Below are 13,351 nucleotides of genomic sequence, written 5' to 3'. Positions count from 1 at the left end.
GGGCACAGGGGTTCGTGCTCCTCTCCCGTGAGGGATCAGAACGCAGAGACGGGGGTTCGTGCTCCTCTCCCGCAAGGGATCATAACGCGAGTGGATCTGAAGGTACGAAAGGAGGACCTGGGCACAGGGGTTTGTGCTCAATCCTTGGTCGCGAGCCTCAGAGGAAGCAGCCGTCGCCCCCTACACGCTGGATGGCTACAGAGAACTTGCGGAAGAGGAGGCGCGAGCTCAGAGAGGAGGCGGCGAGTCTTCTTCTGCGGCCGCGACTGTTCCTCGGAAGGGATCGACCGAGGCGGAGGAAGCGGAGGTACGTCACTGGGAAGGCCTCGGAGGAATGTTGATCTTGCAGCCGCAATGCGGGATCTGGAAGCGAGGACAGAACGCCGCTGGATAGAAAGGCGGCGCGGGTAGAGGAAAGACAGCGCGGGTAGAGGAAATAAATTAGGGTTTTAACTTTGCTCTGATACTATGTACAAAGAAAAACCTAAATTCTCGTGTATTAGGAACCACGAGTTAGGTCTTTATATAGAAAAGAAGATATACACCAAAAGACAAAAATACCCCTATAATTATTCTAACACTTGCATTGATTGGCCTCTTTCTATCGCCGATTCATCTAGAATTTTAGCGCCTCCTATCACTAAGTGTCTCAAGGGGCGTGAGTTCAAGTGGACTGAAGCAGCTACGACTAGTGTTCAACTGGTGAAGCAAAAGATGACTGAAACACCTGTTCTAGTACTTCCAAAGTTCGACAAACTATTCAAAGTAAACTGTGACGCATCTAGCATTGGCATTGGTGGTGTTCTAAGTCAATCAGGACACCCTATTGCCTTCTTCAGCGAGAAACTATATGGTGCCAAGAAAAATTACTCTACCAATGACCTAGAATTCTACGTTATTGTGCAATCCTTGAAGCATTGGTGTCATTATCTTTTGCAAAAGGAATTTATTTTGTTCACTGATTATGAGGCTTTAAAGTACATCAACGACCAATACAAGTTAAGTAGTCGACACGCCAAGTGGGTAAACTACTTGCAGGAGTTCACCTTCACGCTGAAGCATCAATCTAGGAGTCTCAATCGTGTTGCAGATGCTCTAAGCCGTCATTCTTCCCTACTTACTACCATGAGCATTAGGGTTGCCGGCTTTAAATCTTTCTTAGATATGTATGTTGCTAATCCCTCCTTCAGCAAGATAGTTCAAGAGCAATGTAAGGGAACTCTCACTAGTGCTGTTTGTATACTACCTTACCAATTCCTGAAGCTCCTTGGTGTGAGATTAGCATGAATTTCGTATTGGGTTTACCCCGCACCGAACGGACCGCTGATTCTATTCTAGTTATGGTGGATGATTCTCCAAGATGACTCAGTTTGTGGCATGTAGAAAAACCATGGATGTTGTTCGGATTACCACCCTCTTCTTCAAAGAAATTGTGCGTTTACACAGTATTGTAGGCGCAGCGGAGACCGGCAAGAGGGGGGTGAATTGCTGAAAACAAAAAATAAAGACTACCCTCCTCGGATTTCAACTCAGAATTTAAATCAGCAATAAAATAACAGCAACTAAATTAATTAAACATAAAAAGAAATAGGAACATAAAAGACTCAGGGATTTAACCTGGTTACAACCAAGAAGGTTGTTAATCCAGGACAGTAGAAAAGAGCGCAGTAAGAAAAATCTCCTTCTCTGAAGGCGGAGAAGCCTTTTACACTTTTGAAGCTCACTAATTACTTAGAAATTGCTTACAGATTGATTGCTTGAGTTGTTGTTGAATTCCTAGCTCCAGGGGCCTTTATATAGCTCCTGGAAAGTCTATCCCGAGGGTCCAAGGCGCCTCCAGCTCGGTCAGCGGATAAAACTTTATCCGCAATGCAAACGGTCAAATCTGACCTGTTGAAGGCGCCTTCAACAGTGTTGAAGGCGCCTCCAAGCCTGCTGGAGGCGCCTCCAAGCTGGCAGCACAGTTTCCAGCTTGGTTTTTCCAGCTTCCGACGCTCCCGGTCTTCTCCTCGAGCAGCCTTCCGTCCCGGCTTAACATCCCTTGAACGCCGCGCACGCTCTTCACGCCCACCGGAGTACTCTTCCGCAGCTCTCTCGTCCTTCGGACGCACCGAGCCCGTCGGCTCCCTTCCCGTGCCGTCCTTCTCGCTAGCTGCGTCTTCCGCTCGACTTTCTGTGTTCCTAAGCTTCTGCACACTCAGACACAGGGTTCAAACACAGCAGGACCTAACCAACTTGCTTGATCACATCAAAACTACCACGGGGTCCAACAAGTATTCCTCAAACTATTACTTCATATGATGATACTAGATTTGTCAGTAAATTTTGGAAGATTTTATAGGGAAAGTTAGGGTTGAATCTAAACTTCAGTAGCCCCTATCACCCTCAGACCGATGGTCAGACTGAGTTAGCAAACCGCGACTTAGGAAATCTTCTGAGATGTCTCACAGGACCAAACCGAAGCAATGGGATCTGGTTTTACCTCAAGTAGAATTCGCATACAATAGCGCAAAGAACAAGACCACTGATTTGAGTCCTTTCGACGTTGTTTATGGACGAAACCCATCGGGGTTCTGGGTTTAGTCCCTATTTCACGTCCAGGACAAGCTAACTCTAAGGCTGAGGAGATGGCCGAGTATCTTCGGGTCATTCATGAGTAGGTTAAGCAGGCTATTCAAGAAAGCAACACCGAATACAAGATCATGGCAGATCGGCATCGACGTCAGGTTCTTTTTGATGTTGCTGATATGACTTGGGCTGTATTAACTCATGATCGTTTCCCTATTGGTGAATACAACAAGCTCAAAAATCGGAAGATTGGACCTTGCCAGATACTAGAAAAGATTAATGATAATGCCTACAGGTTGCGACTTCCTAGTCATTTAAAAAAATTTCTGATGTTTTTATTTTAAAACACCTAAGTCATTGTGCTTTGGATCCGGATACACCCATCCTAAACTCGAGGACGAGTTCTCTTCAACTCCAGACGACTAATGCAGGAGGGGATCCAAATTGAGTTTTTTAAGTAGTTATCCGTTAATTAAGTTTAGTTAATTTTTTTAATTATATTTAATTTTGTTCTAAATCTTAAGGAACGAAGCCTTGTTAGTTAATTTATCCTAAATTTTAAGGAATAAGTCTTGTTAGTTAATTTATCCTAAATCTTAGAGAATAAGTCTAGTTCGTTATTTTCTCCGTTTAGATTTTTTTAAAGGTTTTGAGAGCTATATAAACCTATGCTTAGATAATGTTTAGGATAAGTTATTTTAATATTGAATCAATTAGTTTCGCTGAAGCTACGTTACGGCTACATCTCTTTTTCTTTGCGCTCTTGATTTCATATGAGGTTTAAGCCTAATTTAGGCTATTCCTTTTTTCTATGTTACTTCTCTCTTATTTTCTTGTTAATCCCTCAATAACTTCACGTTCCAGAATAATATACATATTCTGCTCGGTGTCATATTGTCTTCTTTAACTGATATTCTATAGTATCGGCCTTACAATTTGACTCATGGTAAAATTCAACTCTAAAGTGTGTAGCTTTCCATTGGGTTATTACAGAATTGCTTCACACCAAGCAGGCAAGTCCACATAACTATGAAATTCTTAATAAGATGTCGAACAATTTTACCAAAAAGACACCTCATTGTTTTAGAGTGCACATTTATTCCATTTAAGACATTGTACACCCATTGCTCAGTCATGTTTTCCCTACGTTAATGTTGTTTTGATTTGTCCACCCCCCACCCCACCCGTCAACATCGTTGAAGATTGCCAAGAGCCGCACCTTGTTTAAACACTATGCCTCGGTGATCACTTCCTGCCCTCTTTAGACCAAGTTGCAATAGGCTCACCAGCTACCCCTTGGTTTATCCTCAAACCACACAAATATTAGAGGGTTCCTACTCTATTATGCAATACAATGTCTACTTACCAACATTTTTTGTGTTCTTTGACCAATATCCCACATTATTAACCTCATGGTTTTGTTTCATGGTAAAATTTGACTCAAGGTGAGGAGCTTCCATCTTGATCACTTATTTCATATTTGCTCGACATTGAGCATGCTTAACTATGGATTTCTTATGAAGAATTCAACTAATTCTATCAAAAGATACATAGTTGTTTTAAAGTATATATTTAATCCATCTAAGACATTATGCAACCATGGTCTAATCACACTCTGTTCAGTTTGTGTTTTGATTCGTTCCTGCCTCTGATGTCCTAGAAGTTTGCTAGGAACAACACATTCTCCAAGTGCTCTACTCCAATAATCATTCCACTTGTCAAACTGGTCATAACATAAGGTGTATGAGAGAAAGATTTTTGATGACAAAATCCTTGACTCAAAAGGAAAGGCTGAAATGTGTTAAAGAAGAGAAAATGGTGCAAGATGTCTGCCTTGACATTGTTACTTTTCAATACATGAATACAAGTTGAGCACTTTTTTTTAATGCCAACACAAAAGGTAGAGCAAAAAGAGAAGATTTCAAACTATTTTTTCATGATGGAAAGTCATGCCATGCATGTGTAGCATCAAAGGAAACGTCAAAATACCTAAAATGCAAAGGAAAACTACTAGGACCTAAATCATCATAACGGATTGAGGAGAAAGGTGCAGAGGCGCAGTTTCTGATTCTACTAGGGAATAAGCATTGAAGATGTTAATTGGCAAGATTCACACTCAAGACTCTCTAGACTTCAGAGGCTAGAAATTATGTTATGAAGATTTTTGAAGTTAGGATGTCCTAGATGGCTGTGTATTAGCAAATGGAGCTGCTTCTTGCTTGCTTGCTGTAGAGAGACATGATCAAGAGGATAAACCACAGATTTCTCTTGTGCAAGATGAAATTGCAAAAGAAAATTGTGTGCTAGAGATGTCCACGTGTATGCAAGGACAACGGTGAGTGAGGAATCTTAATTACTCTCTGATACCATGTTAAATATGGAAAGGCTTTTTTAGGATTCTTTCTCCAAGGTAGCCCCCTCTACGTGTGTGTATGTAGTTTTATTGTGATTTTACATTTACATTCTAAATTTGGTATACTTGCTAGTCTCAATATATTTAGAATTATGTTTTCAATATTAGCTATTAGTTTTATTACTGCAATTGTGTTAAGTAGAGATTAATAATGCTGAGAAGACATGGTGCAACCTGAAGTAGTTGAGAAGATATGGTTTGGTGTGGTTTGTATATTTGACTTGCAATTGTGAAGGCCTGTACTGCAATTATGAGGACCGTGTACATAGAGCGAAGATAATAATCATCTCTGAGAGAACTTGGACGTAATTAATATATACGCTCCTATTTGAGGCCATTTGAGGGGGAATGTTTGATATAATAGGTTAATTTTTTAGTAGTCAGTTAGTGATGTTCTTAAAAATGATAGATGAGCTTCTGAATTAGTTAGGAATAAAGCTATTCTATCTATTTTAATTTTATTTGGTGAATGATAATATAATATTTATCCATCTCATCTTCAGTATATATTTCTATTATGAACAGGTGTTGCTGGTGGAGCAGCTGCTGGAAAGACAGCTGTCTGTGATATGATAATTGAGCAACTCTGTGATCAAAGGGTTGTTGTTGTGAATCAGGTAGGGGTAGTTGTTACTTATAATTTTGTTTGCCCTTTTTGTTGTGGAATTTTATAATTAGGAAATGTTTTCCTTGCAGATTTAGTTGAACATTCAACATAGAACAACCTTTTTGATATGTTCTGTGTGCTTGTATGTTTGCAGCATGTGTCCTCATTACAAGAATTATCCTTTGACTTTTATTTAAACCTAGAGATTCTTGTCTCATTTCACTAGTCATGTAATACTGCACTACCAAACCAGCTTACGATTTATTGTTTAAGGTTAACAAACTTAAAAAATTTACATTTTATTTTTGTCCTTAAAACAAATTTCATTAAAAAGTTGCATCTGGTAGCTATATCATTTTGATTGCAGTGGCACCTGTTCTGAATCTCAGAATTGGTCCTTCATATTGAGAAAAGTATAAAGCATTGATGATACCGTACTTATAAGAGTTGCATATGAAGATTATATTTGTTCACCGTAATTATTTAATACCATGTTTTTGTTTGCAAGATTTATATCTGTTGCATATTCTTTATTTGAATGAAATGTTCCTCTTGTTTTCTTTGAAAAAAAAGAGGTCGGTCCATATATATGTGTGTGTGTGTGTGTGTGTGTTGGATATTATACATAACTTTCATGGAGACTGATCTTATATGTGCATCATATGGCAGGAGTCTTTTTATTATGATTTGACTGAAGACGAGGTAAATCATCGAATATAACTTTGACCACCCAGGTAATATGATCCTGTTGTTCATATGCAAATTTTAGTTCTTCAGTTATTAGTTAATATACTTTTTCCATTTTTTTATTGTTTATACACTGTCACTTTTGCTATAAATAGTAGATCATAGAGCAAATCTCTTTCTTAATATTTGGATAAAAAGTTTGACCTAGAAGTTATATATATACCCATGGATTCTAATCACAAAATCTATTCTTAGTATCAAAGCCTCCCTAGCTCCTCTGCTGCTCCATATTCCTCACTGTATCCATGGAAGCCAACTCCTCTTTCTGCATGTACCCTCCTATGTGATCCATTCTTCCTTGTATATATTGCCACCACAAGCACTCTCCTATAAGCTTCATCTTCCCATAGTTGTGTAAAACCCCCTTTTGTAGGATTGCTCCCTAACTGCAACACCCCTATCATAATTCGGTCTCTTTCCCTTAAGGGTGACAATTTGAACTAGCGAGTCGTAAATGGGTGTATCTCATTGAGTCTCAACCCATTTAATTTCAACTAAACTTGTGTTGTTTAATAAATGAATCAAAATTTGACTCTCACAAATTGTTTATGATCAATTTATGACCCATTTAATTAAATATGTTACATGGATTCTAAACGGGTCATGTGACATGATTTATATAAAAGAGTTTAATGGCATGACCTCTTTACATATGGTATTCATGAATCTAGAAAAAACTTATGGCGCATGCGGAAAATTTTGTGAAAAATTCTAGAAAAGAAAGGTGTTAGCGTAACATATATTAGAAGAATTCAGGATATGTATGAGGATATAATATCAAGAGTGGAAGGCTCCAAGACAATTAACGGGAGTGTTTCCTATAAAGATAGGGTTTAAGTATCAACTCTAAGTTCATATTTTTTTACACTAGTCGTGAATGAATTCACTAGACATATCTAAGATAGGTTACCATGATGCATGTTGTTTGCAGATAACATTGTTTTAGTTGATGAGACAAGTGAAGGAGTTAAAGCTTAGTTCGAATCTTGGTAGAAAATGTTGGAAGTAAAAGGTTTTTGACTTAATAAAGTAAAGATAGAATATATGAACTTTAAGTTTAATAATATTAGACATACCAAAATAATTGTTAAGATAAGAGATAATGAGTTATTTGTAACTAAGAGTTTTAAATATTTAAGGTCATTTTTGTAAAAGGATTGAGGGGTTGATAGAAATGTTTTATATAGGATACAATTGATATGATTGAAATAGAGGAGAACGTTAGGTGTTCTTTGTGATTGTAAGGTATCTCTAAAGCATAAAAAGGAAATTTTATAAAATAACGGTTAGACTTGCTATGTTGTATGGAGCTGGATGTTGGGCTATGGATCGGGCACGCAAGCAGAAGATGAGAGTCACATAGATGAGGATGGTAAAATAAATGTGGGGACATATGAGGATGCACAGGATAAAAATGAGAACATTCGAGAGAAACTTAGGGTTGCACTGAGGAAAAATTTTGAGAGATGTGTTTAAGATGATATGTGCATATACTTAAACAACCAATAAATGTGCTAATTAGGTGATGTGAGTTTGTGCCAAATACACATTAATTGAGGAAGAGAGAAACTAAACAAGACTTGGTTAGCAATGATAAAAGATAATAAAATTTATTTAAATATAATTAGGATATAATAGGGGGATCCTATAGCCAACACCTCTTTGTGGAATAACTAATTAAATATTAATATATTTATAAACGGGTTCTTCGACCTGACTTAACCCATTTATTTGTGGGTCAATCCGTTTGTAACACAAACATGATTACCTCAAATCCAATGTACAAAATTATGGGTCGGTGGTTGGATATTGTTGTGTAAATAGATTGTGTCATCTTTTGTCACCTCTAACCTTATTATTGCAAAATTCTAGTTTTTTGTTTTTTATGCAATCACGCCCTTAAGCATGAAGTTTTGATATTTAGGCAAAAACTTATGTTAGTATTATAGGTGCAATGAATTACCACAGGTTAAGGGTGACCCAATATTTGACAATTGAAGTTCTTGCAAGTTAGGCTTAATTGGATGCTTGGCAGAAAGACCTGAACGTAACGCTTCTTGGCACGTAAAGTCTCGAAGACTTGAATTTAACTTTTAGTATATTGAGACTTGAATTGTTTGGTCAATCGACTTAAGTAAATTGAAAAGGCAACAAAATATTTCCGGTCATATATATTTGGAAGAAGTCAATTACTTAGTCTACTGGTGCTGGTGTTAGAAGAGCCAACTGAATTTGTCATCAGTCGCCATTAGTCGATTGTTCTTGCTAGACTCTGGTACAACAATTTCTGGTCTAAAAGTTTCAATAAGATGGGACTGATGGCAGACTTAGTTGACTGGAGCTACCATTAAAGTTGGTATGATCATGATGATCAACTAGAAGCTTGAAGCAGTTCATTGTATTCATGCTGGGAGAATAAATGAAGGTTGGTTAATAGCCTATAAATATGGGACAAAGGAACAATACAAAATCTATTGAAAAGTGTTTATACTCTTGTTATTGTCTCACCAATCTTGTGATTTTACTTGGTCTATTTTTGTTTTTATTCTTTGTGCCAAGTGTTCTTTTGTAAGAGGAAATTATAAGAAGTATCTTCACCTTCAGAAGGTGTCCAAGAAGGAATTCTTTTTAATGATTTTCTAAGAGTGACTCTTTGAAGAGTCATAGATAGTGGAGTAGAAGCGATGGATCCAACCCACATAAAGGTTTCCATCTTAACCTTGATCTTTATCTTGTTTGTGCTTTATTTTTGTATATTGCTTCTTTTGGCTAGGTACTAATCATAACTATAGACAAACAAGCAGTATGCTATTCAACCTCCCCTTCTCTAGCCTCAGCTATCAACCAACAATTTCTTACTACAACCACAATAGACAACCCCCTCCCTTCTTCACCTCCTTTCGTCATATTTGAATTGAAGATCTCAATCTTAGATCTTGACTCGTAAAATGTTTTTTATGTCCCTTAGGGTGTTGCTTATTTAAACTTACCATTGTCAATACTTATCCAACTTGAGTGACCTGAGTAAGTATTGAATGTACTGGTTTTCAAGACAATAATATTGGGTTTACACAAATATTTTTAATATAAAACATGATTATCATTTAGTTCATGATTACGTCATTGCTTTGTGAGAAGTTGGGTGAATTTGCTATATACAACCTCCAAGGATCTCACAATTATACAGAGTCAACAAGAAATATTTCAATTAATCAATTTTCTTTTTCCTTACAATTCCTTTAGTGTTGTCCACTCACACTTGTCTTATTAAGTTCTTTATGTTACCCATGCTCTTTCAATTGTCATCTCCTGAGCTCCTCGTCTCCATTTGAACTTGTAGCTCATGCTATTTGACAATGACGTGGAGTTTGAGGATGCAGTCGGGGACATAGATATAACTCAAACCCTACATGTGTTCATTGTTGTCACATCAACAACCCATTTAATCATTGCTTGGACCATGATAGGTCACTATGTAAACTAGTTCCACATCATAATCCTTTTACTCTTCTCAATGTCCAGGATAGTTGCTATCAATTCATTCAAATATGAATAATTTCAAGCATTTGACTGTTTCTACCTTCATTTTTGGTATTACTCCCATGACAAAATCCAAGGCTCTTACATTCCTATCAAAGGACAAAGTTCTTTGCAGACACTCAAATTGATCTAAGATAAAGTTGTGCTTATTTTTTTTGTCTTCTACACATTGTATATTTGAGGATCTGTGCAAATGAAGACAACAAGTGACAGTGGTCATTAATCTAATAGAGTTTACTACCTAGGCATTCAACCTTTCTCTAGTGCTCTTACTACCACTAGTATCACTCCTTATCTGTGTCATTGCCATTTTAGGAGTTTGTCACTTCATCATTGACCAAGTTCTAGTGTGATGGATGCAAACTTAGCTAGAATCATTATAAGTTGTTTCCGTCTACTAGTTATAACTATAATTCTTCTCCACTTAAGCTAGTTCACTCTAGTATTTGAGCCCCAATCCTTATAAAAAACTATGCATGTTTTGATCATTTTATAACCTTTATCGATAACTATTCTTCTAGAACATATGTTTAATTATTGAAAATTTGTTTATAAGTCATTGATGCATTTAAAAATTTTAGTTCTCAAATAAAGACCCAATCGCCTAGTTTTATCAAAATTCTACGCATTGATAAGCGCTTAAGCCCATAAAGTTTGTCTTTGCTTGTTTCATTACTTCAGAAATATCATCCAACAAAATACCTATTCTTTTACCTTTGAGCAGAATTGTGTTGCCTAATGCAAAAACCAGTCATTTTGCACACACACATACTATGATGTTTCATATGCGTGCATACACTAAACAATAATATGGAAATGTGTTCTCACCTCATGCTATCTTTCACATTTTTTCTTTTGTATTTATGGTAATACTCCATTCTTATATCTTTATCTTCACAAATCAATTTTTCCTTGCCATTTAGAGTTTTGGTTGTCTATACTTTTCTCATGTTCTTAGACTTGAATGTGACAAACTTAGTCCCAACTCCCAAACCAATCACTATATCTTGTTTGAGTACTCTCACACGTGAAAAGGATGTATGTCCTATGATCCTACATCACTTTTTGACAATTCTATGTCATTGTCAAATTTCATAGACTATCCTCTAATGTCAATACTTCTTCCTCCATGTGACATTGACTTACCTATTGTTCCCACGGAAGATAGCTTCCACTATGCACCATATTATCAATTTTGGGTCTAAAAGGTTAAGCCCATCCTTTCATGGGTTTATCTTGTCTTTGTAAACTATGAGGATCCCCAAGTTGCACTTGGAGATTCCTACCAGAAACAAACAACAATCAAGGAGTTCTAAGCCATATAATCACAAGGAATATGAGAACTTGTTCTTCCACCTTGTGGAGTGCAATTAGTTATTTTTTTTTGAATCAGTGTTTACAATTAAATGTCTTCTTTATGGCCCAATCACTATATATAAGGTAAGATTGACCAACAAAAGGATGCACTCAAATATATGGTGTGGATTACTTCAGGGCATTGCTTATCGAAATCAGTTTAGGATCTTTTTGCCCTAATAATAAATTGAAATCAATAGTATTTTAGATAGAGGCAAAAAATGCTTTCTGTAGCAATTTATTAAGAGTTCTTGTTATTAAGTAATCTCCACATTATTTTGCTTAGGAGGATACTGGGATATGTACACTCAAAAGATATCTATAGTTTCAATCAAAGTTCATGGAGGTGTGATAAGTTTTGCTAAGAACTCAGTCTTAAGTGTAGTGAAATAGATCATAGATTGCAATTTCTTTCCATGCAAGCTAGCATGGGTGAAACATTTCATTCCACATGAGAGCCGACACATGAAACAAATTGATACCGTGGCACCAACATTGCTGCACTAATTGAAGATACAACAACACACGAGGCTATGTGAGACCTTGCCAACGTGTAGCAAGTACTCAACGCCTTCTTCTGACAACACTAACATTTCATGAGTTTCTTCCCAAGGCTTTATTGAAGCTTCACAACTCCTTCCCAATGTGCCCTAAGGTACATGACGTCCTACTCCAACAATGGCAAGGCTTTATGAGGCCTCTTGATGCACAATGAGGTTAGTGACATCCTCTTTTGTTCGTTTTGTCTTTGCTACGATAATGAGGCTTTGAAGCCTTCTTGAGATGATCTTGCTCAGTTTCCTGATGATGCCAAAGCTTTACAACTTTTTCTTGACGCTTGGTGAGGTATGCATGTTCTCCTCCATCTCATTCTCCTCCTCTCTGTTGGTTGCTACTCGGAATATCGTACTATTCCCTGTACAAAAATTTTGTACAAGTCCTGAACCTTCCCTAACAACCTATTGTGTTCTTTAGAAATTAAATTTGGAATCGCAAACAGAACTTAACATTATTGATTCCAAATTCAACTTATCTATTCTTAGTGGTTTAGACTTGGATCGCAAACGATGCTTAACATTATTGATTCAAATCCACCCATGTTACAAATTCGATTAAATATTTATTTTAGAGATCGACTTCCAGGTTAAACATGGCGAGGCACTAGGCCTTCTTGGTTATGGGAGCATCCACCACTTCCTAGACAAAGCCTTTCAACGAAATTCAATATTTAATCTCCTTATAGTAACCCTAGGTTTAACCAATAAGAACAATCGAATCACAAGATCGAAAAACAAAAGAAACACAAATTCGAATCATAAATCCGAAACCTAGAATCGTTAGCCTCTTGTGTTTGGTATTTCAAAATCAACTAGTTATGATGCGGAAACTAATAACTAGTTATACCTTTTGTTGCTTATAGACCTCACGATCTTCTGTCGTATTCCTCTTCTTATCTCGGACGTCGTGTGGGCGACGATCTACCGAGACGAGAATCCACCCAAATTTCCTTCTTCTCCTTGCAAGTTTTGGCCACTAACAACCTCCTTGAGATGAAGAACTTCGGCCACCAACCAAGCTCCAAGGGACGCTAAGAAACAAAGCCTCCTATCTCTCCTTCTTCCTCTAGCAAGATCCGACCACCAACAACTCCTAGAGATGAAGAACCGCCAGCCACCAAGGAAGAAGAATAGGAGGAAGAAGAGGGATGAGGGTCGGCCACCACTAAGGAAGAGAAGAGAGGAATAATAGATGTGTTGTTATGAGGTGAGGCACCTCTACCCTCTCTTTTATATTCCTTGGTCTTGGCAAATAAGGAAAGTTTTAAACATAATTAAAACTTCCTTATTTTTCTTGCTAATGAACAAAAGGAAAATTTAATTAAAATTTTCTTTTATTCTTTTAATGACCGACCCCTACAAGACCTCCAAACAAGGAAAGTTTTAAACACAAAATTAAAACTTCCTAATTTGTTTTCGGAAATTTTTAAAAATTCCTTCACGGTTGGTTATAAAAGGAAACTTTTATAAATTAAAATCTCTATTAAAACATGTGGATGATTACAAAAGGAAAGTTTTTTCCAAAATTAAAATCTTCCTTTTAACTACAAATAAGGAAAGATA

General features: G+C 37.0%; 1 pseudogene; it reads left to right on the top strand.

Moving 5' to 3' along the window:
- The window catches only part of LOC122014195, a 42,854-nt pseudogene that overhangs the window by 15,384 nt on the left and 14,119 nt on the right, over nt 1-13,351 (top strand).

Source organism: Zingiber officinale, chromosome 8B (assembly GCF_018446385.1).
Source record: "Zingiber officinale cultivar Zhangliang chromosome 8B, Zo_v1.1, whole genome shotgun sequence".
Taxonomy (NCBI): Eukaryota; Viridiplantae; Streptophyta; class Magnoliopsida; order Zingiberales; family Zingiberaceae; genus Zingiber; species Zingiber officinale.
The sequence above is the reverse complement of the archived record's forward strand: the minus strand, read 5'-3'. Positions and strand labels throughout refer to the sequence as shown.